The sequence below is a fragment of the Pelodiscus sinensis genome, chromosome 1 (assembly GCF_052426305.1).
Source record: "Pelodiscus sinensis isolate ZL-2025 chromosome 1, ASM5242630v1, whole genome shotgun sequence".
NCBI classification, from domain to species: Eukaryota; Metazoa; Chordata; order Testudines; family Trionychidae; genus Pelodiscus; species Pelodiscus sinensis.
This window is the reverse complement of record NC_143052.1, coordinates 51527832-51552444: the sequence shown is the minus strand read 5'-3', so window position 1 is coordinate 51552444 and position 24613 is coordinate 51527832. Positions and strand designations below refer to the sequence as shown.

The 24613-nt window shown below is 41.7% G+C and overlaps 1 protein-coding gene and 1 long non-coding RNA gene across 8 annotated transcripts in view; one reads left to right on the top strand and one right to left on the bottom strand.

Moving 5' to 3' along the window:
* The window catches only part of IMMP2L (inner mitochondrial membrane peptidase subunit 2), a 779606-nt gene that overhangs the window by 685918 nt on the left and 69075 nt on the right, over positions 1-24613 (bottom strand). The window lies entirely within an intron of this gene.
* On the top strand, positions 13055-24276 carry LOC142829571 (uncharacterized). The gene is made up of 2 exons (XR_016349902.1): positions 13055-13191; positions 24113-24276. It is a non-coding gene; the product is annotated as an uncharacterized LOC142829571 (long non-coding RNA).

The following is a 24613-nucleotide window of genomic DNA, read 5'->3' as shown; positions in this document are numbered from 1 at the left end:
AGTTTACAGTCCTATCTAGAAAGCAAGCATAACACAAAATCAATTTCCAGCTCTAATCTTTCTTCATTCCTTCCACCATGTTTGATGACTATTCAGTTTAAAACTTCCACATTTACAAGTATCAAATTCTTATGTTTAAAGGTGTTACATATTTTGATTTTCATTCTGTAGTCTCACTGCAAGCAGAATAAGATAAAACATGGCTTTTCTATACAGAATGATCGGGATGTTTTACTGACAATACTGTTATACCAAGCAAAATCTCTGTCAAGCCATTTTAACTTCCATATAATGCAATGCCATTAAAAGCAATTTCCAGACTTAATGGTACACTAGCCTTGTGCAACTCCGGCATCCTTCTAAATTTATTCCATTAGTCATTCCATGAGGTCTTTTTAACTTTCCTTCATCAGTTGTCCTCTGCTTTTCAATTTATCAATTCTTATGCTTACTTTCCAGGACCATATTTCATTTTCCAATAACATTCCTCATTTAAATGTTCTAAAGCTTTAGCTCTGTAAATCTGTAGTTGATTATTACTTTTTTGCCAGGCTTCTCCAGGTCATACATACTTTATATAGGAAGGTTAGCACTAAATCCTTGTTCTAGTTTACACAATAAGAAGCTGCTCAGTCACCCTATATGTGTAAACCAGCAGCAAACCAGGCTAATACTGACCACAGATGGCCTGGGGCACAGTAAGTATAAGTGAAATACAAATATCCTGATCCATTGACAAGATTCAAAGATCATTCTAGTGAGCTCATCACCTTCTTAAAACAGTTCTAGTCCTATCCAAATCTCATCTTTTTGCACTCATGAGGAATGTTGAGACTTAACAGTGTCCAGGGTCCACTCCCTGTGTGGAGGTTATTGGTTACATCTCAGATAATCAGACTATCACCTTGATAGTCCTTATATCTTACCTCCTGACTGATAGCTCCATGTCAAAGATGTCAAACAACAGTACCGTTTTAGGTGCAGTTATGATACATTTCAATCTGTAGAGCCCTGTGTGGCTACAAAATTTATATTTATATCTGCATCTAATCCACAAACATGGTCCATGGATATCCACAGATTTCTAGGATCCTAAATATAAAATTTGGGTCCACATCCATCCATGATCTGAAGATGTGGTTTGTGGGTAGCTGCAGATTTGCAGGGCTCTAACAATCTGTGGCTGAGATGACAGAATATTATACAATCACCCATAAGGGAAATTATTCTAATTAAGATCCATAGGAGCTATTGGTGACCAGTCCCTTTACGAGACACTAATTTTTTTCACTGGTTGACATGTATTATCATCACTTTCATACCTTCCTGAGCTCCAACAATATTTTTCAAAGTAGTTTACTTTATTAAAAAAAACACTCAAAATATTCTGAACAATTTTTTTATTATTAATGTCATACCTCTTGGCCCAGGTTCTGATTCCACCCCCACTAATGTAAATCTAAAGCAATTATATTGTTTTCAGTGAGGTTACTTCTGATAAGGGATTTCCAACTCACAACCTGTGGACCATATATGGGCCACAACATATTCACAATCTAGCTCGGGAGACCCAGCAGCCCTGCAGGGCACTTCTCCCCCAAAACCCTGCCCTTTCCATCTCATGCCACTCCATCCCCAGAGGGACCCAACCTCAGAGCAAGTGCACCCAAAGAGTGCATTCCACTTTCCTTCAGCTCCCACTGCCATGGGGACTGTGTGGGTCCTAGCCACTGCTGCCGCTGAATGCCAAACCCCTTGGTAATCCTAGAAGCTAGATCCATCAGAGTAGGAATAAGAGATCCTCCGGAAAAGGGCTTTATTCCGGAGGATCGGGCCAGTCTAGACGTTTTTTCCGGCTTTTCCCCAAGCCGGAAAAAAGCGGCGGACATCTTTATTTAAATCCCGCGGGGGATATTTAAATCCCCCACGGATTTCCCTATTACGAAGTTTAAAATTAGCATGCCCTTTTCGTAAAAGGGGCCAGTGTAGATGTAGCCAGTATGTTTAAAAGAAACAAAAGGAAGCAATCCTTCATGCAAGGCACAGTCAACCTGTGGAACTCTTTACCAGAGGATTTTGTGAAGGCTAGGAATTTAACAGAGTTCACAAAGGAATTAGATAAATTCATGGAGGATGGGTCCATCAATGATTTAACTGGGATGGGTAGGAATAATGTCCCTAGGCTCTATATCAGAGGCTGGGAATGGGCAATAGAGTTGGGATCACTTGATGATTACATGTTTTGTTCATTCCCTCTGGGGGCACCTAGCACTGGCCACAGTCAGAAGACATGATATTGAGCTAGATGGACCTTGGTCTGATTCAGCACAGTCGTTTTCATGTTCATTGTTTTCCACAAGTATAGGCAGTTACCCTGTGCAGTAACAATGGTTCTTTGAGATGTGTGTCCCTGCGGATGCTCCACTCAGGTGTCGGTGTATCCTTGTGCCAGTAATTGGAGATTTTTAGCCTAACAGTGCTTTCCCACATTGCCCACGTGCAGGGAGTAACATCCTCTTCTCCTTCAAGTGGTATCCCTGTGGGTGCTCCACTCAGGTGGCTAACAGTAGTACCCACTGCGTGCAGAGGTGGGCTTTGGAGTCATATATGAGAGGAGCTAAGGGCGGGGTCACCCACAGAGGTAAGTATTGGTCCTTGCTGCTATGCATAATGTTGTGCAAAGGTATGATGTGAGGACCATGAGGCCATTCTGCAGATGTGGCACATTATGCACTTGCGTAGAATACATAGTGACTATCTGAGGTGGACACTTATTTTGAAGTCTATAAAGGTATTTATACAGTTCTATACCCACTTCAAAATATGTTGTGCGGAGATGGCTGTTCCCTTGTGGGGACCAGACATGGAAATGAAAAGTCTGTTTGGCCTTCTGAATTGTTTAGTCCTGCCTGTGTAGAATACCACTACAGGTCTTGCATTCAAGATACGTAATATCACCTCTCTGGGGAAATTGTGTAGTTAAGGATAGTAGGTGGGTAAGTAAATGGGTTCATTAATGTGGAAAGCAGAAATAACTTTTGGCAGAAACTTTGGTTGGGACCTGAGCATTATTTTTTCTTTGGAGAAGATAGTATAGGGCAGGTCCACCATAAGGGCTGTTTTCTCTCCTACCTGCCTGGTGGATGTGATCACAACAAGAAAAGACACTTTGATGGCCAAGTTTTGTAATGATGAGGTCACCAATGGTTTGAAGGGAGATTTTGTTAGTGTGCCTAATACAAGATTCAGATTCCAAGATGATACAGATGTATGTATGTGCGGATTTCTTTTACATAAGCCTGCCAGGAATCGCTTGGTAGTCAGGTGGGTGAACACAAAGATGTCATTCACCAGTTCATGGAAAATAGTGATGGCCAAGAGATGGACTCTTATGGAGCTGATGGAGATCCCTTTGTCAATAAGGTCCATGAGGTATTCTAACAAGGTAGTTATTGGGGTAGCACTGGGTTGTCGGCAACGTTGACTGCACCATTCCTGAAATTGTAACCATTTACTTTGGTAGGTATTCCTCATAGAAGGACGGTGGCTGTTGAGGAGGACCTGCTTTACTATCTCAGAACAGTTAAGGTCTTCATTCTAGAACCATGGAGACGCCAAGCAACAAGCTTGAGTGCTCGAGGGTTCGCATAACAAGTTTGCCCATGATGTTGGGTTAGAAAATGGGGAGCTATGGCGATGGGGGATAGGGTTGGCAACTGAGACGTGATAAAGGTATGGAAACTATGGTTGTCTAGGCCAATAAGGAGCGATCAGAATGACTGTTGCATGGTTCACACAAAACATGTGGATCATGCTGGGGACCAGGGGAATTGGTGGGAATGTGTAAAGGAGTGGAGCTGTCCACGGTAAAGGCATCTCCCATGGAGTGCAGGCCCTGACCTGCTCTGGAACAGAAGCGGTGGCATTTGTAATTGGTTATTGTTGCAAAAATACCTATCACTGAGAATCCACACTGTTGGAATATGCGTAGGATGCTCTTGGGGTTGAGCTCCCACTTGTGCTGCTTGGAAAAATGCCCACTCAGGTTTTCTGAACTTCAGTAAATTGATATGAATTCTCATTTCTCGATGCAAGCATTTGCCCTCGAATGTCTGATGTCCATAGTAGGTGTCCCACCTTATGAGGGATGCATTTCTGGTTATACCTGTGAAGGATCTGGATGGTGAAAGGGCACTCTGGTGAGGAGGTTGTGTGGACAGGTCCACCATCACAGTAAGGTCAGCAATAGTGGCAGAAATGTGACTCATTTGGCGAGACTGCATCAGTTGGGGATGTAAACTGATGCCAACCATGACTGCAAACAGCATATGTGGAGTCTCTCAAGGCGTACCACAAAAGTGGTAGCTGCCATGTGGCCTAAAATCTGAAGGCATATGCGAACAGTTGTAAAGGGAGCATGAAGTATAGCGTCTATGATATTGTGTATCGCAAAGAGAGGCCCTGGCTGCTACTGCTTCTAGCAATGGTCAGATAAATTCTATTTTCTGGGTAAGTTCCAGGGTGGATTTTTCTATGTTTATGAACAGACCTGGTCAGGAATAATCATCCCTTATAGTGTTTGTCATTATTAGAGTTTTTTATAAAGTATCTTTGATTAGACAATTGTCTAGGTAGGAGAATATGATCACACCCTACCTTCTGAGAAACACTGTCACCATGGCCAGAGTCTTGGAAAATACACGTGGTGCTGTGGACAGTCCAAAGGGAAGGACTGATAGTGGTTGCTGCCTACTGTGAGATACCTCCTCTGAGAAGGCTGAATGGTTGTGTGGAAATATCCATCTTGAACATCAAGGGCTGAGAATCAGTCCCCCTCGTCCAGAGCAGATATGATGAATCCTAAGATCAACATTCTGAATTTGTAGTTGCAGATGAACTTGCTGAATTTCCTGAGATCTCAAATGAGCCTCCAAACCTCCTGTCTTTTTGGAAGTAAGGAAACAGTTTGAATAAAAGCCTCTCCCATGGAATTTGGGGGGGACCTGCTCTGTGGCTCCTGAGCTGAGTAGTTTTTCTACCTTTGCTTGTAGCGTGGACTTGTGAGAGGGGTCCCTGAAGAGGGAGAAGGAGGGGATTGGAGCAGGGGCATGGAAGTAAAAAGGACTGCGTAGCCCATTTTGATGATCTTGAGGACCCGCTGGTCCATAGTAATAAGAACCCACTAATGGTAAAAGGGCCTCAGACAATGGTACAATAGGTATGAAGTGTATATTGGTCCCCTGGGAAGGTCACTCAGACTCTTGACCACATCTTCAAAATTGATCTTTTTCTGCCACCTGCAAATGATTCAGTGTGCTGAGCCCTTCGCCTATTAGGTCATTGTTTGGACCTCTGATTAGGTAGTGTGTACATCCTAATGTCCGGAGAGTTGTGTCAGAGTCCTTCACTGACTGAAGGACCTTGTCCGTTTTTGCAGCAAAGAGTTGATTTCTGTCAAAAAGAAGGACCTCTACCTTTGTCTGCAACTCACGTAGGATGCCAGATGATTATAGCCATGAAGTGCAATGCATAACAATTGCTGTCGCTGTCACCCTGGCTGCCGTGTCTGCTACGCCCATTGATGCTTATGAAGCGGTTCAAGCAATTGATCAAGCCTCCTTCATAATGGACTGGAGCTGAAACCTCTTTTGTTCAGGAAGATCGTTTAAGACCTCCTGCAGCCTGGTATAGTTTGCATGATCCTAATTAGCAAGAAGAGCAGTAATTGGAAATGCAGAATTGCAGAAAGTGGCAGAGGAGTACACTTTCCTCCCAAAAATGTAGAGTCGCTTATGTTCTTTGTCTTGGGCTGTAGATTTGAACTGTGGCTGTCTGGAACAGTGGTGGACAGCATCAACCACCAACGAATTCGGCTAGGGGTGGGAGAAAAGAAAATCAATCCCCTTGGCCAGGACAAAATATTTTCTATCCGCTCTGTGATTAGTTGGGGGAGGAGGGAATAGAGGCTGATGTCTGCCACATGGCTTCAGATGGCTCCATAATGGCTTTGTCAATTGGTAGGGCTATTTTGGAAGAGGTGGTGGGCTGTAAAATTTTAAGCAATTTATGCTGCTTCTCTTGTACTTCTTCCAACGCGACATCTTGGGATTATGCTTCCCTTTTGAATAGATCCTGAAATTGTTTCAGGTCATCTACAGGGGAGAGGAAGAAGGGAAAACGGCCTCATCTGGAGACAAAGAAAACTGAGATACTGCACAGTGGCTGTCAGAATCTGATTGGGGATAAGTTGTTGTCTGCCTCTGTGGGATCTAGTTGGGTAGTCACCAAGGGTGAGCATGGAGGGTGTGCCAACGATGATTGTGTGGTAGTAGGAGGAGACTGCGTTGTTGTGCATGCTGGGGTCGCTGTTGACGACTCACATGATCAGATTCGGTGGGAGGAATGAATATGGTATTTGTTCCATGGTTCCCAAGGTAGCCATTAGGGTTGGTGTTGCTGCGGTGGATAAGGCCACAGATGGCTAAAACAGGTGTACTGTGGACGATGATATGATAGCCAGTGCCTAGTATAATACCACGATGCCACTGAACCGGTTGGTGATGAGTGTTGGGAGGAGAACCTGCTCCCATGACCAGTGTCAGGTCCAGTGCCTGGAGACAATGGTGTGAGCGAAAAAGAGATGTTCTAAGAAGAACAACAGTGCTGGCTATAGTCGCCACAATTGTGGGAGAGCGGGGAGGTGAACTGTCTATCAGCACCCCTGTGTGACCTACATTTGTTAGGATTCACAAACTTCTACTGGAAGTTCAGTTAAAATATTTTCAAACAAACCAAGCCCCACACTGCACTACTCAGAAATTAATAATAATTTTCGGGCCCAGCATGCATATCATCAATTGAAGCTTGCCTTTGCCACTCCAATGCTGGCCCACCCTGACATGGCACAAGTTTTCACAGTGGAAGCCAACAACCCTAGTGCAGTGATCAGGGCAGTTCTCTCCACACTCACAGAGGCAATCAAGTACTGCATACCATCGCCTACTACTCCAGGAAGCTCAGATCAGCTGAGTGAAACTAAGACATCCTAAACAAGGAGTTCCTGACAACTAAAATTGCCTTTGAAGAGTTGCAACACTATAAAAGGCCTGTCACATATTTAAGGACCATAAGAACCTGAAGTAACTGCATAGAGGAAAGGCCCTGGACCAACAGCCCTGCTGGCCTCTATTCTTCTTCTGGTTCAACTTTAAACTATTTACACACTCTGGAACAAGGAATAGCAAAGCAAATGTCATGTTCCAAATATATGGCTCTGACCCACAAGACACCAGTCTGGGAACCAGACCACGTTCTCAAAACACATACATTTCTTAATGGAACTTACCATCAAAACACCTCTGTCACTGGAATTCTATCTAACAAGTTGGACATTTTCAATTGAAGACTGTATGACACCTAGCAGGAGATCACATTTCATGACACACAGGTTTTGAAGCTGGGTCTGTAGTATTTATAGGAGCAGCCACACTCCAACCCTCCATCTGGCTTCATGCAGAATTGCTTACCTGGCACCCATGAAGGCAGCCTTGTGGACCCCTCATACGTATTCCTAGAGTCCACTAGCATCTTACTGTCCTGCTGGCCCTACTTAAGCCAGCAGCAGAAAGAAGAAGCTGTCTGAACAACTGTGCTCCATCCTGTTCTGGACTTATGTCTTGTGCTACCTGCTCTCTCTCCCATGCCCTGGTTCGGTTTCCTATTAACCTGATCCAGTGTGACTCCTGGCATCTGATTTGTGGTTCTGCCTTACGGTTTGTCTCCTGCCTGTCCTCCTGGTATCCTGACCCAGACTGATTCCTATCTTCTACCATGGTCTCTGGCTCTAATGCATCTGGCCACCACGCCTATGACAAGAGCCGCTGTGTCCCCAATGTAAGTTTGATTAACCTATACACTGCTTTCATATTTAATAGCAAGCCATATAGCACATACATTTTAAATGAAATTTTCTCTGTTTTCATCTGGATACAAAAATTCTGGAGCTTTCCTTTACAATGCTATACAAAATACTGCTTCAAATTCTTGTTAGATCAGTTTAGTGAGAAACCAATTAAATCAAGTTACTGAACTGTATCAATAAACAGTGGCTTTAATTCTGTCAACTTAATACCATTAATGCCAACCATAAATTGTCATGTTTACAATGAAACCATGAAAAAGTCACAGCTTAGCAACATAATAAGCTATGCTCTCTTGTGTGACTTTAATGGGCTCGGTTAGCATGATAACAGCAGCCTACCAATTTAAAATGTTCATGCGTCATTTTGTCAGCATCCGTGATCAAGGGATCATTCATGAAGTTATGCCCTTTTCTCCCCATGTGGTTTATCAACTTAACAACTTAAAAACTCAAAAATATAAACAAGACAACCCACTTAAATCTGAGCATGGAAACAGTATGAAAGACAGCCAACATTACCCATTTAGTGTACTACTAGAACTAATTAAACAGATGATTTATCATGGCAGGAAGAAAAACATATGGTACTGTTAAGACTCCTGCTGGTATACTCTCTTTCATTTTATTTGTATATTACTTTTTTGAAACAGACAACAGAATGATTGTCACTTTTAAGGAAAAAATCTTCTGGCTATCACAAGAACAGAGCCCAGAATTGTGTACGGAGAGGAAAGAAAGAGATATTTCACATACCGTAGGAAAGAGGGACATTACATATAAAATGTAAAATGTATTAATAAAAGTGGATAAATTATTCTCCCAAGAATACTTATTTGAACTTTTTCCCCACTAATTCATGTTTAAATTTCAACATTAAAAAGCTCTCTTATGGCATTCCCAAATATAATACTCCTAGAACATCTTATTTCCAGAGACATATTCAGAGATAAATCTAAATGACTTTGGTACACTGAGATTAAAAAAAAAAAATGCAGCTAGCCTGTGCCACATGACATTGGCTCACAGGGCCAAGACTAAGGGGCTGTGGTGTAAATTTTTGGGCTTAGGTTGCAGGTGGCAGGGTCCCAGAGCTCACTCTGCAGCTCAAGCCAAAGTATCTACACTACACTTAAACAGCCTCTTAGCTTCAGTCAGCTGGCACAGATTTTTTTAAACTATGGTATAGGCAAACCTTTAGAGTATAGGATACACTAAGAAAAACACTAAGAAAAACTCTTGAACTAGAGATGTGAAGGACTAGTTGACTATGATAGTCGACAGGGTAGTTGACTAGTCACTTCCCTTCCACCTTGCTGTCTCTATCAGAAAGAGGCAGCAAGGGATGGGGTACTTCAAAGTGGCAGTGCTGATTAGAGCCTGGGGCCAGACTCCAGGCTCCATATGGTGCTGCCACTTTGAAATAATATGTGCAGCCTGAGGTCACCCCAGCTGGTCCTGGGCTGCACACGTTTCAAAGCAGAAGTGCCACATGGAGCCCGGGATCAGCTGGGAACTCCCCTGCACATCCCAGGCTCCATGCGGCGTTGCCACTTTGAAACAGCACAAGGAGCCCAGCGTCTGGCTCCTTGCAGCATTTCTAAGCGGCAGTGCAGCGTGGAGCCTAGGATCAGCTGAGGACTCCCTGGCACACCCCAGGCTCTGTGCGGCACTGCCACTTTGAAATGCCACGGGGAGCCTAGAGTCAGGCTCCTCACAGAGTTTCAAAGCAGCAGCGCTGCACGGAGCCCGCTGTCAGTGGAGAAGTCCCCAGTTGACCCGGGCTCCATGCAGCACTTTTGCCTTTGAAGTGGAGCAACAGTCATAGGGGGGGATTAGCCCTATTGCCCTATTGACTAATCAAATAGTCGCTATTTAACATCCCTATCTTGAACTAACACCCAGTTTGAAGTATGTAATCCATACACACCTGCACTTTACTTTACAAGTCTGAAAGCAGAGGGGATGATGTAGATCAGTGAAAAGGTAGAAGACAAGGGTGTATCACAGAAAGTAATTAACAAGTAGGTATGATAACTACAGCAGTCATAGTAATTACAACTGGTGAAAATTTTTATAACAGTTTTCCATCAGAAAATACTGCTCAGTGGTCTCAAAAGATTTAGGGAGAATGTGTCAATTCTGATAGCTTTACAATCCACCTATCTCCCTTGGGAGCCAAATAGCTCCAGAAGCATGGCAGGTAGACAAGCCCAGGCAGTTTGGAATTGTACGGTTCATATTTCATTTCGAAAACATCAAAATAAGAAAGTTTTGGAGTTTTTAAAATTTCTCAATGTTCAGTTCCATAAAAAAATGTTGACTTCTGAAAAATATTGAAAACTTGAAATTTTTTCACCAGATGGGAATTGCTTGCGTTGGCCAACTTCAGTAGTAACTGTCTCAGGAGCATCTGCACCATTATTCCTCCTCAAGAACATACACATTAGGCCTTTGGCTCCATAGCAGTCACTTCTTTTTGGCTGGATGTTTTGAGACTTCATGGTTCACAGACCACACTTTAATATTTCTAGCAAGTCAGACTGCCTAAACAAGCAAGTGTCTATGTTTTGATTTCTCTCCAGAGGCTATGAACTGTGAAACTGTTAGCAGCTACAAGTTACCACAAAGCTCTTTATAAGCAAGCACCTTTATTCTTAAAATAAAAGCACTACAGAGAAAACCTATTAAAATAATAAAGCATCTACACACATGCTTAAAAAATTACCAGAGATTAACCCAACTCATCGCAGCCTCTGGTGAGTGCCACTCCTTCAAAACTCAACTGGATTTTCCCCACAGCTACAAGTTCATAAAAATCTTGTATTCAGAACCAACCATGAATAGTTCCATCTTTCCTTTATACAGTGCAGACCTTTGATCTTGGCTGTATGTAACAGGAGATCAGCATACAATGGCTCACTCCTAATATTGTAGCTTCAAAAGGCAGTTTTCATGCATTACCTGAGGTGGGAAATTTGCTTTCATCTCCCATTAGGAATTTATCAGGAAAACCACTAAACACTTTTTGTCTGGCACACTATTCAGTATAGTCCTTTGAACCCCAGATCTCCAATCTGTCACATCTCCCATGCTAAGAGGTTTCAGAAAATCCTGGACCACAATGATACATGAACTTAGTACAGAAAGACCTCCCAAAGATATTGGAGGAAATTGCCGTATCTGTCAAAGTAATACTTCGGTCTTACGTAGGAAATGATCATGTTAAAATAAATTCAAGGAAGAATAAGATTTTCTAAAGTGTCTATGTGTCTTAAAAACCTAATTTACATTTTCAAAGGATATACATAATTAAAAGCCTAAGTTTGTTGCGTTTCAATTAAACAAATTCTTATGTACCTTTGTCACTTTTGAAAATGGGATTTTTGCCAGGTCCCTGGCGGTTGTGCAGCCTAGTGGCAGGTCGAAGAGTAAGCAAGTGGGAAAGGGGGGCACTCCAAACCACTCCCTAGTCAAGTCCTTCAGTTGGTGCTTCTTAGTAGGTTCCCTCTTTTTCCCAGAGGAATGGAATTGGGGGCTTACTTGCTCCCCTGGCTGCCAAGAAGAAAGATTCTAGTTTGTATTTGGGGTACGTCTACACTGTGGAGCTATTTTGGGATATTTCCAGTATCCCAAAATAGCTATTCCACGTCTTTTGAACAAGCCATTATTTTGAAATATAATGGGCTCACTATTCTGATATCTGAGTAAGAAAGAATTACTCACTTTGTGCAGTAAAGCTGGTTCTTCAAGATGTGTGTCCCTGTAGGTGCTCCACTCTGAGTGCTGGTGCATCCTTGCACCGGTGACCAGAGATTTTTCTAAAAGTGTCTGCCACACCACGCACACACCGTGGTGCCCCCTCGTGCTGTTGGTGTCTGTTAGGCACACGCGCAACACAGCTCCCTTTGTTTCTTCTCTACCCATACTAGTAGAGCATGGGGTTTCAAAGCAGGGGAGAGAGGGTAGCGGAGCACCCACAGGGGGACACATCTCGAATAACCACCGTTACTACATAAGGTGAGTAACTCTTTCTTTTTCTTCGACTAGTGTCCCCGTGGGTGCTCCAATCTGGGTGACTATAAAGCAGTAGTCATCTCATGGAGGCAGGTTTGGAGCCCTGTTGTTGTCACGGAGAATAGTACTGTATGCCCAACAGCCAGGGATGACGCTATGGAGGATGCAAGAGCATAGTGTTGTGCAAATGTGTGGTCTGACGACCAAGTGGCTGCACTGCAAATTCCTGTCGAGGTACATTCTTGAGGAAAGCAGTTGTAGAGGACACGGCTCTAGTGGAATGGGCAGTGATGGTGCCCGGTGGGTCTTTGTTGTGGATGGTGTAGCACGTGTGGATGCATGAAAATATTCACTTGGAAATCCTTTGAGAAGAGGCAGCCTGTCCTTTGGATCATTCCGCAAAGGATAGGAAGAGGCTAGGAGATATTCGGCAGTTTCTCGTACAATCAATGTAGAATGAGAGTACTCTGCAGACATCGAGGGTGTGCCATGCTGTGTGTGATGGATCCATGTGCAGCTTGGGGAGAAACACAGGTAAGTGTATCAGTTCGTTGATGTGGAAGGGAGAGGGAACTTTCGGGAGAAATTTGGGGTGAGATTGAAGTGTCACCCTGTCCTTGGTAAAAATTGTACGGGGAAGAGGGGTCCTCCATTAGGGCAGCAAGTTCCCTACTCTCCTACAGGAGGTTATTGCAACTAGGAAGGAGACCTTCATAGACAGGTATGACCAAGGGCAGGTTGCCAAGGGCTCGAAAGGTGGCTTTGTCAGGCTCTTGAGTACGTGGTTTAGGTCCCACATAGGAACTGGTGGGTGAAAGGATGAAAAAGTGTTTTGTAGACCAGTGAGGAATCTTTTGGTGATTGGGTTTGAAAGGAAACAATCATCCTCAGTAGTGCAATAGAAGGCCTCTACAGCAGCCACATAATCCTTGATAGCCAGGCCTGACTCCCTAAGGTGCAAGACGTAGTCCAGCAGGAGGGATAGAGGGGCAGTCTCAGGGAGTATGGTATGCATATGTTTAAGCCACTCGGAGAACCTGTTCCATTTGTAGAGATAAGTTTTCCTGGGGGACTCTCTTCTACTGTTGATTAGTATTTCTTTTACTCTTTCAGAGAAGTGCTCTCAGCATAATGGAGCCATGAAGGAGCCAAGCGTAGAGGTGGAGTTTGTGGTGAAGAATCGTGCTGTGACTCTGGGATAGAAGACTGCATTGTGTTGGAAAAGCATATGGATCTGTGACTGACACTCTGAGGCGGTAGGGATACCATGTTTGCCTTAACCACACTGTTGTGATGTGAATCATGAAAGTTCAATCTGTTCTGATTTTGATGCTGACCTTGTGGAAAATGGGAAGACGTGGGAATGCATAGAGTAGTGGTGCGTCCCATTTGATGGCGAAAGCATCCATCAGGGAGTGCTTTCCTGGAACAGTAAAGGTGGCATTTGTGGTTGTTCCTGGTCGTGAAAAGGTATACGTCTGGTTGACTCCATCGGTAAAACACATAACCGAGGGCTTGCATGTCTATCTCCCACTTGTGGTGGTCATAAAATTTGAGACTGAGGGCATCTGAGGTCATATTTAACACCCCTGGGAAGTACGTGGCAATGGGGTAATATGGAGCACCAGGCACCAATTCCATAGCTGAGAGCCTCTGTACATAGAGGATTGTACACCAACTTGTCGATTGATGTAATACATGCAAGTGGGATTGTCCATCATGATGCTGACAGTTTTGTAAGCTACAGAGTGTAGGAAATGTTGGCATGCATATCACACTGCTCTCAGTTCCAAAAAGTTGATATGGAGGGTTTGCTCCATGAAGGACCACTTGCCCTGGGCCATGAGGTCCTTCGTGAGCACCCCATCCTTTAAGTGATTAATCAGTCATAATGGTAAGTGTAGGGGTTGGTTGATGGAATGGAATGCCTGTTAGAACATTGTGTGGATTCGTTCACCAGTTCAAGGAGTTGAGAACCCATGGCAGAATGGGAATGAGAGAAGCTTCCAGATTGCAGGCCCTGGTTCGCATGGGGGACTTTAATTACCCTGATATCTGTTGGGAGACCAATACAGCAATACACAGAAAATCCAGGAAGTTTTTGGAGAATGTTGGGGATAACTTCTTGGTACAAGTGCTGAAGGAACTAAACAGGGGCCATGCGCAGTTTAACCTGCTGCTCACAAACAGGGAGGAACTAGTAGGGGAAGTAGAGGTTGGTGACAACCTGGGAAGCAGTGATCATGAGATGGTAGATTTCAGGATCTTTACCAAAGGAAGAAAGGAGAGTAGCAAAATACACATCCTGGACTTCAGAAAAGCAGACTGACTCCCTCAGAGGATTGATGGGCAGGATTCTCTGGGATGCTTACATAAAGGGGAAGGGAGTCCAGGAAAGCTGGCAGTATTTTAAAGAAGCCTTATTAAAGGCACAGAAAGAAACCATCCAATATGCAGCAAGAAACGCAAATATGGTAGGTGACCAGATTGGCTTACCGGAGACATTCTTGGCGAGCTTAAACACAAAAAGGAAGCTTACAAGTGGAAACTTGGACAGCTGACCAGGGAGGAGTATAAATATATTGCTCGAGAATGCAGGGGAGTTATCAGGAAGGCGAAAGCACAATTGGAATTGCAGCTAGCAAGAGATGTGAAGGGTAACTAGAAAGGTTTCTACGGGCACGTTAGCAGTAAGAGGGTGATCAGAGAGGGTGTAGGACCCTTACTGGATGAGGGAGGTAACTTAGTAACAGAAGATGTGGGAAAAGCTGAAGTACTCAATGCTTTCTTTGACTCTGTCTTTACGGACAAAGTCAGCTCCCAGACAAATGCACTAGGCAACGCAGTATGGGAAGGAGGTGGACAGCCCTTGGTGGGGAAAGAACAAGTTAGGAACTATTTAGAAAAGCTAAACATACACAAATCCATGGGTGTAGGGGTCAATTGCGGAAGAACTCTGTACATGTGAAGCATAGCGGTGGTGAGGCCCGTATTCCCTCCCTTTCCCATCCCAACCTGCCCTTTCCTACTACTGATGAACCAGAAGCAAGCCTCTAGGAACATACACCATTGTAGCAAGAACTAATTGTAGATAAGGGCAGGAACATAATCTTGTTTACCTAACTGTACTGATCATGTAAACAAAGTCAAAGGACAAGCAGTACGGTTGAGACATGCTGTAACAAGCAATGAGTAACCCCCAGAAATTTCCAAACTGCCACAAACAAGGTAGAGACACAGTATTTAAAGCTGCACCAGAGCACAGCAATCTGGACCTCACTGATGGGCTTTGAGTACCTGCACCTCGGAAGCGGAGATAGTCTCCTACTTCATTCACAGCCTAAATGGGGTTCCCCGGCTAGCAGAAGTGACGTAAGAATGCCGCTTTTCCTATCATGTTGTTCTTTTAGTTAAGGGGCACAGCTGATAGCTGTCAGAAAATAAACAGCTTATGGTTGACAGCTACCTGTGTATCATGTCTTCGTATTTTGAGAAACCAGTGTCGGACCTGAGACTGACTCTTCCTAGCAACAATGGGCCCAGATTTAATGCATCCAAGGGTACTGAGGGCGTAGAGTCCTGCACTTGGGATGGAACAATCCCAAGAATTGTTACAGTCTGGGGAATGAATAGCTAAGTAGCAGTTCTGCAGAAAAGGACTTGGGGGTTACAGTGGATGAGAAGCTGGATATGAGTCAACAGTGTGCCCTTGTAGCCAAGAAGGCTAATGGCATATTAGGGTGCATTAGGAGGAGCATTTCCAGCAGATCCAGAAAAGTGATTATTCCCCTTTATTCGGCTCTGGTGAGGCCATATCTGGAGTATTGTGTCCAGTTCTAGCCCCCCCCCCCCCATAGAAAGGATGTTGACGCATTGGAGAGGGTCCAGCGGAGGGCGAACAAAATGATTAGGGGGCTGGAGCACATGACCTATGAGGAGAGACTGAGGGATGTGGGTTTGTTTTGTCTGCAAAAGAGAAGAGTGAGGCGGAATTTGATAACAGCCTTCAACTTCCTGAAGGGAGGTTCCAAAGGGGATGGAGAAAGGCTGTTCACGGTAGTGACGGATGGCAGAACAAGGAGCAATGGTCTCAAGTTGTGGTGGGAGAGGTCCAGGTTGGATATTAGGAAAAACTATTTCACTAGGAGGGTGGTGAAGCACTGGAATGGGGTTACCTAGGGAGGTAAAGGAATCTCCATCCCTAGATGTTTTTAAGTCTCGTCTTCACAAAGCCTTGACTGGGTTGGTTTAGTTGGGGTTGGTCCTGCCGTGGGCAGGGGGCTGGACTTGATGACCTCCTGAGATCTCTTCCAGCTCTATGATTCTATGACTTGGAAAGCAGGTCTCTGGACGGGGTGTAAAGTATGGCGAGCCAAGACTGAAGGAATCTCACGTGGAGCCTCGCCAGCCTGACAACGTACGTTGTGGCAGCCATGTGGCCCAAAATCTTTAAGCATTTGTGAACCGTCGTGGTAGGGGTCGCTCGTGCTACCGCTATGAAGTAGCCTAGGGTGCTGAATCTGTGCATGGGCAGAGTCGCTTTGGTTGCAATGGTATCCATGTGTGCTGCTATAAATTCCTACACAGTCGGGCAACAACCAACCTACAATAGCCAACTATTGAACTTTCACCCTAAGGGGAACAGCGAACTCACAGGAGTTTGGGGTGCCTTTAAGGCAGTCGGTCACATGGCACACTGCCCGAACTTACGAGTAGGGTCTCCCAACCAAACTGAGCCACCACAATATCACACAAAGCAGAACTAAAACTAGTAATTAAGGATACCCAGATGGCATGTTCTAGCCTGAAGTACACTTTGTACTAAATGTTCACTATATGTTATATGAATACCAATGGCTGTCTCATATGATTGCTAACGTTGGCACAAGTACCTAGAGAATATATTTGTTGCTGTGACATACTACAAGGACTCTAGAGAACAGTATATAGCTGAATACACTGAAGCAATGCATTACGACTAAATGTGGTTACTGGCAGAAATTTCTAGAACAATACCAAAAGAGAGCTTTTACAAATCATGAGATGAAGAGTCCCTTCAATTTTAAATTTCCCTTGTCATTTAACTGTTACTGTATGTAGAAGCCAATTAGAAAAGGTGACCACTAGATCATATACCCTGACCTACCATCTATCACAGGCCACCAACACTTGCAATACCAAACCCAGAACCAAAATTAGAAGAAGTATAAAAGCTCAAATGAGACTAATTCTTATGCTATTGGTCTGCACCAGGGATATCTTCCACCTTTTAATGACTTAAACAACTGTCATTAAAAGGAGGTGCTAATGGTTCTTAGCAGATTCTTGTAACTATTGCACTATCTATTCATTGTCTCTCTTTTTCTTCCTCCCCTCCCCCTTCCATCCCTTATTTATTCTTGGATCTGGACTTATTATACTCCGGTCATCTGAAATGAGTTTTGCCCACAAAAGCTCATGATACCATCTACATGTTTTGTTAGTCTTTAAGGTGCTACTAGACTATCTGTTGTTTTTTTTAAGTTTTACACTGTTATAATGAGTCAACAGGCAAGAACAAGGCATGCCAATGCCCAAGACCTGTGTAATGGCAGGGCAACGATTAAGTGAGATATACCCAGATAATCCTGGCAAGTGACCCACCCCTACATGCTTTAGAGGGTATTTTACTGAACTCCAAATACATTAGATATACTGCATTTCTCTAGCTAAAAAAATCTGTTATTTTCTCAAAGAAGGAAGTCAGATTAGTCTGGCAAACCCACATAGCAGTGTTTCTCAAAATGGTCTGCACGACCACTCTAAGAAACCTACTAACTGGCAGCTCCAGTGTATTTATTTACCGGCTCCGCAGCCATGGAGCCTCGCAACTCCCATTGGCTCTGGTTCACTGTTTGCAGCCAAGAGGAGTCACAGGAAGCAGTGTGGGTGGGCTGCTGCTTCCATGGATTCCATTGGCTGCAAATGGCAAACTGAAGCCAAGGGGAGCTGCGAGACTCTGTGGCTGCAGAGCCAGTAAATAAACACACCAGAATGGCCAGTTACCAGGTTTCTCAAAGTGGTTTCGCAGACCATTCTGAGAAACATTGCCATATAGTATTACATTCCTTTACCACACATATCATTCACAATTTATTCTAAAGCTTTCCATGCTGCTAAAGTCACACAAATAGGTATATAATTGCCCAGACCAGTCCCTCCTTCCCTGCATTTGTTAAATCAAGGTACAGTATTAGCTATTCTCCACACACAGGGTATTACCACAAAATAAACAGATTTATTAAAAAAAATGTACCACCAGTCTAGCTATTTTACCAGTCAGTATTCTGGCATGGAAATTATCTGGTCTCCTGATTTGAGCACAGTAATCTCTAAGATTTTTCACCTCAGTGTGGTAATTTCCACTTATTTATTTCCATCAGCTCTATTACCTTCGTGTGCACATTCCATATTCTTATTGCAAACCATGGCAAATTATTCATGTAGGTTTTAGGTCATATCTAGATTATCTCTACTCTCTTTCCCATCTACATGGGATCCAAATTCATCACTCTCTATTCTCTTTTTATTTATATAACTAAAAAACCTTTTTATAATGTGTTTTCATTTGCTTGGAAAGAGCTAATTCAGCGTAACTTTTATAATTATCACTTTACTATTACATGTTCTAACCTCCATGATGTAGCCTTCTTTGCTGACCAGTTCTTTTTTCCATTCCCCATAGACTCTCTATTTACTCCAAATAAACTTTTTGAGATGGTTATTCATTTAACTGGATCTGGAAACTTTCCCTGTATGTTTTTCCCTCTATTTGGGCTGCAAACTTCAGTGGTATTTATATAGTGGATTTGAAGAAATGCCAATCAAAGTCCGTAAGGTCTTCAGACCAGATGATTTTTTTAACTAATTCCCTTAACTTCCCCAAGACTGCCATTTTGAAATAAAAACCACAGTTGATAACCTGATTTTGATTACCTTCCAATTCATTTAAAAAATCCATTTACGATCACTCAATCTATGGCTATTTCCTAATTCCAGTTTATATATAATGTTTCTCACTACTTACCAAAATGCAATTCTAAAATTGCATCACCCCTTTTTTGGTCTAATGCAATGTGAAGAAAAATGTCTTCTATCATACCCAGAAATAATGGTGCTCTACAAGTATTAGTAGCATATATTTTCCTCTCTTATCTGGGAAAATATCGCATTATGACACAAGTCCTAATAATATCTTTTAATATTATTAGAGAGAAAAGTATTTCAAATGTTGACAGTCTGTATCAAATTTCTAATAAAGTTTCTTTTATAGTCTGTGTCCAAAAGTAATTTTGACCCAAATAGATTCTATTTTGTCCATTCTATTACTTCTTATTTCTTTATAAGTTATTACTTCATTGATATATAGCAGTATCCCACCACTTTTACCTTCATTCCTACCTCTCGTAAGCATGTACCCTTCATTATCTGTATCGCAGTCATAAGTGTTATTCTGTCGTGTTTATATAATACATATAATTTCCTACACCAATAATTTTAGTTCCTCCATTTTACTGACCAGATTTCTTGCATTCATGTACAAACATTTCAGTTGTTTTCCTCGGACCTCACCCAGTTTTCTAACTTGATTAAATATAGCCCTTTCCTTTCCTGTAGCACCTACCCACTCCAATCAATGTCTATTTTTTCCTCCTTACTGTCGATTCCCTTATTTTGTGTCAGTCCATTATAAAACTTAGTATCCTTATTTTTGCTGATTTTCCCCCTTCCGTGTATTGAAACCAGGCATGGAGATTTCATAAGTGTCATCCAACCTTCTCCCTTAACTCTTAGTTTAAAGCACTTACCAATTATTCCAGCCTCAGATCTCAGAGGGTTAATACCCTAGTGCTCGCATGGAGTCCACCAGTCAAGAAGAGTCTTCTTCCAGCCAATGAATCCCATTGGTCAGTCATTCTAAAACCTGCCCTATAGCACCAATTATTGAGGTACCTGGGTGTTTTGGTTTTTTTTAAATCTTCACCCTTCTTCTCCAGTGATTAGAAATATTCACTTCTTTAAGCATCTTACCAAGGAAAGTGCAGTCATCTTTGATCCATTCCCGTGGCAATGTAGCAGTGTCATTCATCTCAATATGCAGCACAATTAGTTGTTCCTTTTCAGCAGTAGTTATTTCCCACCTCAGACTTGAAGGTAAGAAGAGACCATTTGTGATTCTCTAGTCTGACCTTTTGCACACTGTAAGATAGAGGCCCTCACTCACCCACTTCTGTAATGACCTCTCTACTCCTGTTCTAGTCTGAATTAATCTATCTTAAACATGGGAGACTAGAACCACACACAGTATTCCAGATGAGATCACACTTTATATAATGATACTAATACTTCCCTTTCTAGACTAGAAATATGTTGTCTGATGCTATGTAGGAATGCATTAGCCTTTCTCATGGCCATATCACACTGGCAACTAAACCATCCTCTGATCAACAAAAATACTCAAGTCTTTCTCCTCCTCTGTTGCTTTCAACTGATAAGTACCTAGTTTATAGCAAAATTCTTATTGTCAGTTCCCAACTACATAACTTTGCACTCTGCACTATTAAATTTCATCCAACTTCTATTACTCCAGTTTTCAAGGTTATTCATATCTTTGTGTATAATATTCTAGTCATCCTTTATTGTGGCAATATCTCTCCACTTTGCGTCATTGGCAAATTTTATTAGCACACACATTTTGTGGGAAGGTCATTAATAAAAATGTTAAATAAAATTGTCCTCAAGACCAAACTCTGAGGACTATCAGTAATCTCACTCCAGCCTGACAGTTTATCTTTCAGTACAACATTTCTTTTTAACCTGTTCCCTGCACACCTTTCAATTCTCCTGTCAATTCCCATCTTCTCTAAGTTAACTAATGAACTGTAACAAATGCTTTACTAATATCCAGTTAGATTAGATCTACTGCATTTCCTTTGTCTAAACAATCAGTGATCTTCTCAAAGACAGAGATTAGGGTTTTTAGCACAATCTACCTTTTGTAAAACCATACTGTATTTTATCCCTACTACCATTTACCTCTATGTCCTTAATTACTTTCTCTTTCAAAATTTGTTCCAAGGCATTGCATATAATTGAGGTAAAATTAGCAGGCCTGTAGTTTTCTAGATTACATTTTTTTTTTACCTTTCTTAAAAATAGGTACTATATTAGCAATTCTCCACTCAGTGTGTGCCAGCTGATTTTACAGATTCATTAAAAATCACTGTTATTGGACTTGCAATTTCATATGCCAGTTCCTTTAATATTGCTGGATAGAGACTACCTGGCCCCACTGATTTTAATACCATTAAGATGTATGAGTTTGACTTCCACATGGATGTGGTAATTTCTACTTTCAATTCCTCATTACCATTAACTATCCAACTATTACTCCTAAACTTATCATTACCCTTATTAAAACAGAAGCCAAGTATTTGTTTAGCTGTTAGGCCATGCCTAGATTATCTTTAATCTCCATCTCATCCTCAGTGCTTAATGGTCCCATTTCCTCTTTGCTTGTTTTCTTTTTTGACCTCTAAGAGATAACTTTCCTGGCTGATCCATCCCATCATCCATTCCTTTTAGGCTTTCTGCTTTCTATTAGTTATCTATTTGAGATACAGGGCGTCCTTACTATAATTTGCCCCAGTATACAATGATTCCACACTAGCATCGTTGACAGTTGTGGGAACTGTTCTAAGTCCTCCCCTTCCCCGCTGTTCTGTCAGGCAAAAACAAAAACAACAAGAAAAATTAATAAAAGACCAATTCACACAAGAGGAAGTTACCCACTGGAAAAAATCCCCCACTTTACATCCTTATGCTATACATCCATGTTGTTTGAATGTATCTTGGACGTATATCAGGGATGCCCTGCACTTGCTCATCCAGCTTGGTCTGCAACCCTTCCCTATGAATTTTTGCCCCTTGCTTGGGATGCAGGCTTCAGAGAGTTTTGCAACTTTGACAAAGTCATTCCAGGCCTCCTCCACATTCAGATCTTGAGTTTCTTCATTCCAGTCCACTTAATTAATTCCCTTAATGTTTTTAAGTTTATCCTTCTAAAATCAGTTACTCAAGTTGCAGATTTTTTTTTTATTCTTCAATTTAGTTTGAATGGAATTAGATCATGATTACTTGAACCAAATTTGCCTCCTAAAACCAATTCTTCTATGAGACCCTTAATACACATCATTACCATATCTGACTTCAACACATGTTGGTTCATCTCTGCTCCTAGAAAACAGCACACACTTTTCTTCTCTGGATCTGGTGACAGTCCTGTCTATTCTTCTGAGCACAGAGACTCAAGACACATAGATATGTTTCTTCTTGATGTAGAATGAATCTGTGTTATGTTCTCTCTCACAGTGCCCTGTTCAGTCTCTCATTTTTCTGTAGCCTCTGGTTTCCAGCTACCTCCATCAACTCATCTTCTCTTCTGCAAGGACTAGTGTGCCTATTTTTCTCTCTCATCACTCCATCTTCTGCCAGTATCGCCTTCACATTTCCCAGTGTAGCAAATATGTTACTGAACTCAATTTCATGACCTCAATTAGCACTAGCTAATTTCTTCTTCTGCCTTGTTCTCATGGCCACGTTCATCCATGGATCACCCTGCTCTTCTGGCAATCTTGTCCTTTTCTCCTGGCAGTGTCCTCAAATTTTGAATTTTCTGTATCACCTCCTTGTCCAAAGAATGAGATTTAAGGTGGTAATGTCTATTTATTAAAAATTCTGGCATACAGTTAATCAATACAACAATAAAAAATCATGCAATAATACAGAGCTTGAAAGCCATAAGAGGACTATAAAAATTATTATGCTTATAACTTTCTAGATTTATAGAACGTTTACTTTTACTTGTTACAATAAATACACATATACTGTGACCAACAATTCTTAAGCTCTTTCTTTCTCAAGTGTCTGCATATTATGCCTGTGAGGTGATAGTTTTCTACATGTAATCTACATTTACTAAATATTATAAAAATCATATTGCTAGTAAGGGTGAACACAAAAATATAGTTTCAACAAATTAAACTATTTGATTTTCTGGTTATATGTAGCTCTTCCTATTTTTATTCAGAAATTCTGGGATTATCTGACCACTGAACAGTTAAAATGATGAAACTATGATTTGAACATGAACTGGTAGACACTGATACATATACACTCCCTCTCAAGGGTGTCCTCTTTTTTGAAAATTCAAATATGGTAACCCTAATTTTAATATTAATCAGATAAGTCTTTGAATTCAGGAAAACTGCAAACTAACACAAATCTGCAGTTGGGAAAAAAAATTAGGTGCCAGTGTCCTAAAGCACCGAAGACTACAGCATACACAATCATACATTTAAATATGTTTCAACAACATTTCTTTAATAAAGTCAGACCCAGCACCAATTTAAAAATAGACTGTTCTGAGGGTAAAGTGGATCATAAGCAGACACAAATATCACAGAAGGCCTTCTGGGCATACAGGATGCTATTACCTTTTGCTTGCTGGCAATATACTTTCTGTTTGCATGGCACTACCACACTTCTCTCATTATAGCTGTCCTAGTTTTTGCAACATCAAAATTATTGTTCTGTCTTAAAATGCCAATAATTTGTTCCTTAAAGTAAAACATAAAAAATATTATGTGACACAAGAAGAATGCTCACTAGTTGTCTATTTTATTTGTTTTAAGATGTGTAATGTTAACCACTGAAGCACCAAAGGACACTAAGCTACATATCTCTGCTGTTACCGAGGTACCATAGAAGTATTTATTTTCTACCATATTGAGATCTAGATTCTTTTTCACAGTAATTCCCCAGCCATTCAACAAATGTCAGATTTATACAACCAATGTTATCATGAAATAATGAAAAGTGATATACAGAAAAACGAAGGCATGCAAGAACTACAAGGTCAACTTTTTAGTTGCATGTGAAACAAATCTAATACAAAACTCATATTAATATTAACTGCACAGGAAGGAGCCCTTTTACAAAAGGTGGAGTCTGGATTCTTTGTTACTAGAAGTCTTTACTCAAGATTGGATAGTTTTCTGAAAGATATATTCTAACAATGAAAAATTATGGGCTTGATGCCAGAATCACTTGTTGAAATTTCATTATTTGTCCCTACAGGACAGCAGACTTGATGAGCAGAACAGTCCCTTCTGACGGACATCAAAATCTGAAAAAGACGTAAGGAATCTCCATTTCTCACTCCTGGGGGCATTCTGCACCAAAAAAAAAATTAAAAATACTGTCCACAGTTTATTAAAATTTGGTATATTTTGTCAAAATAATACAGTATATCATTATTCTGGTTTTGATTATTTTAGTAATTTAAACTACAATACAACTGATGGAGAATGGGAGTGGGATGCCCTGGAGAAAAATCTCAAAACTCTTCGCCTAATAGTAACATAGCCAGGTGTGACCCTTTATGTCAAGTTATTAAACAACAAATATATGCTGCCATATGTCCAATGTTACATCATAGACAACTGAATAGCAAGTGAGGGCTGGGGAACCAAACTCTCAATTTTTATTGGCTACTAATGATCTCCAGCCAGGTCACTAGCAGACAGTTCAAGCAGCACATTCTGACAGGAAATATTTTCATTCCAAAAATTCCTCTCT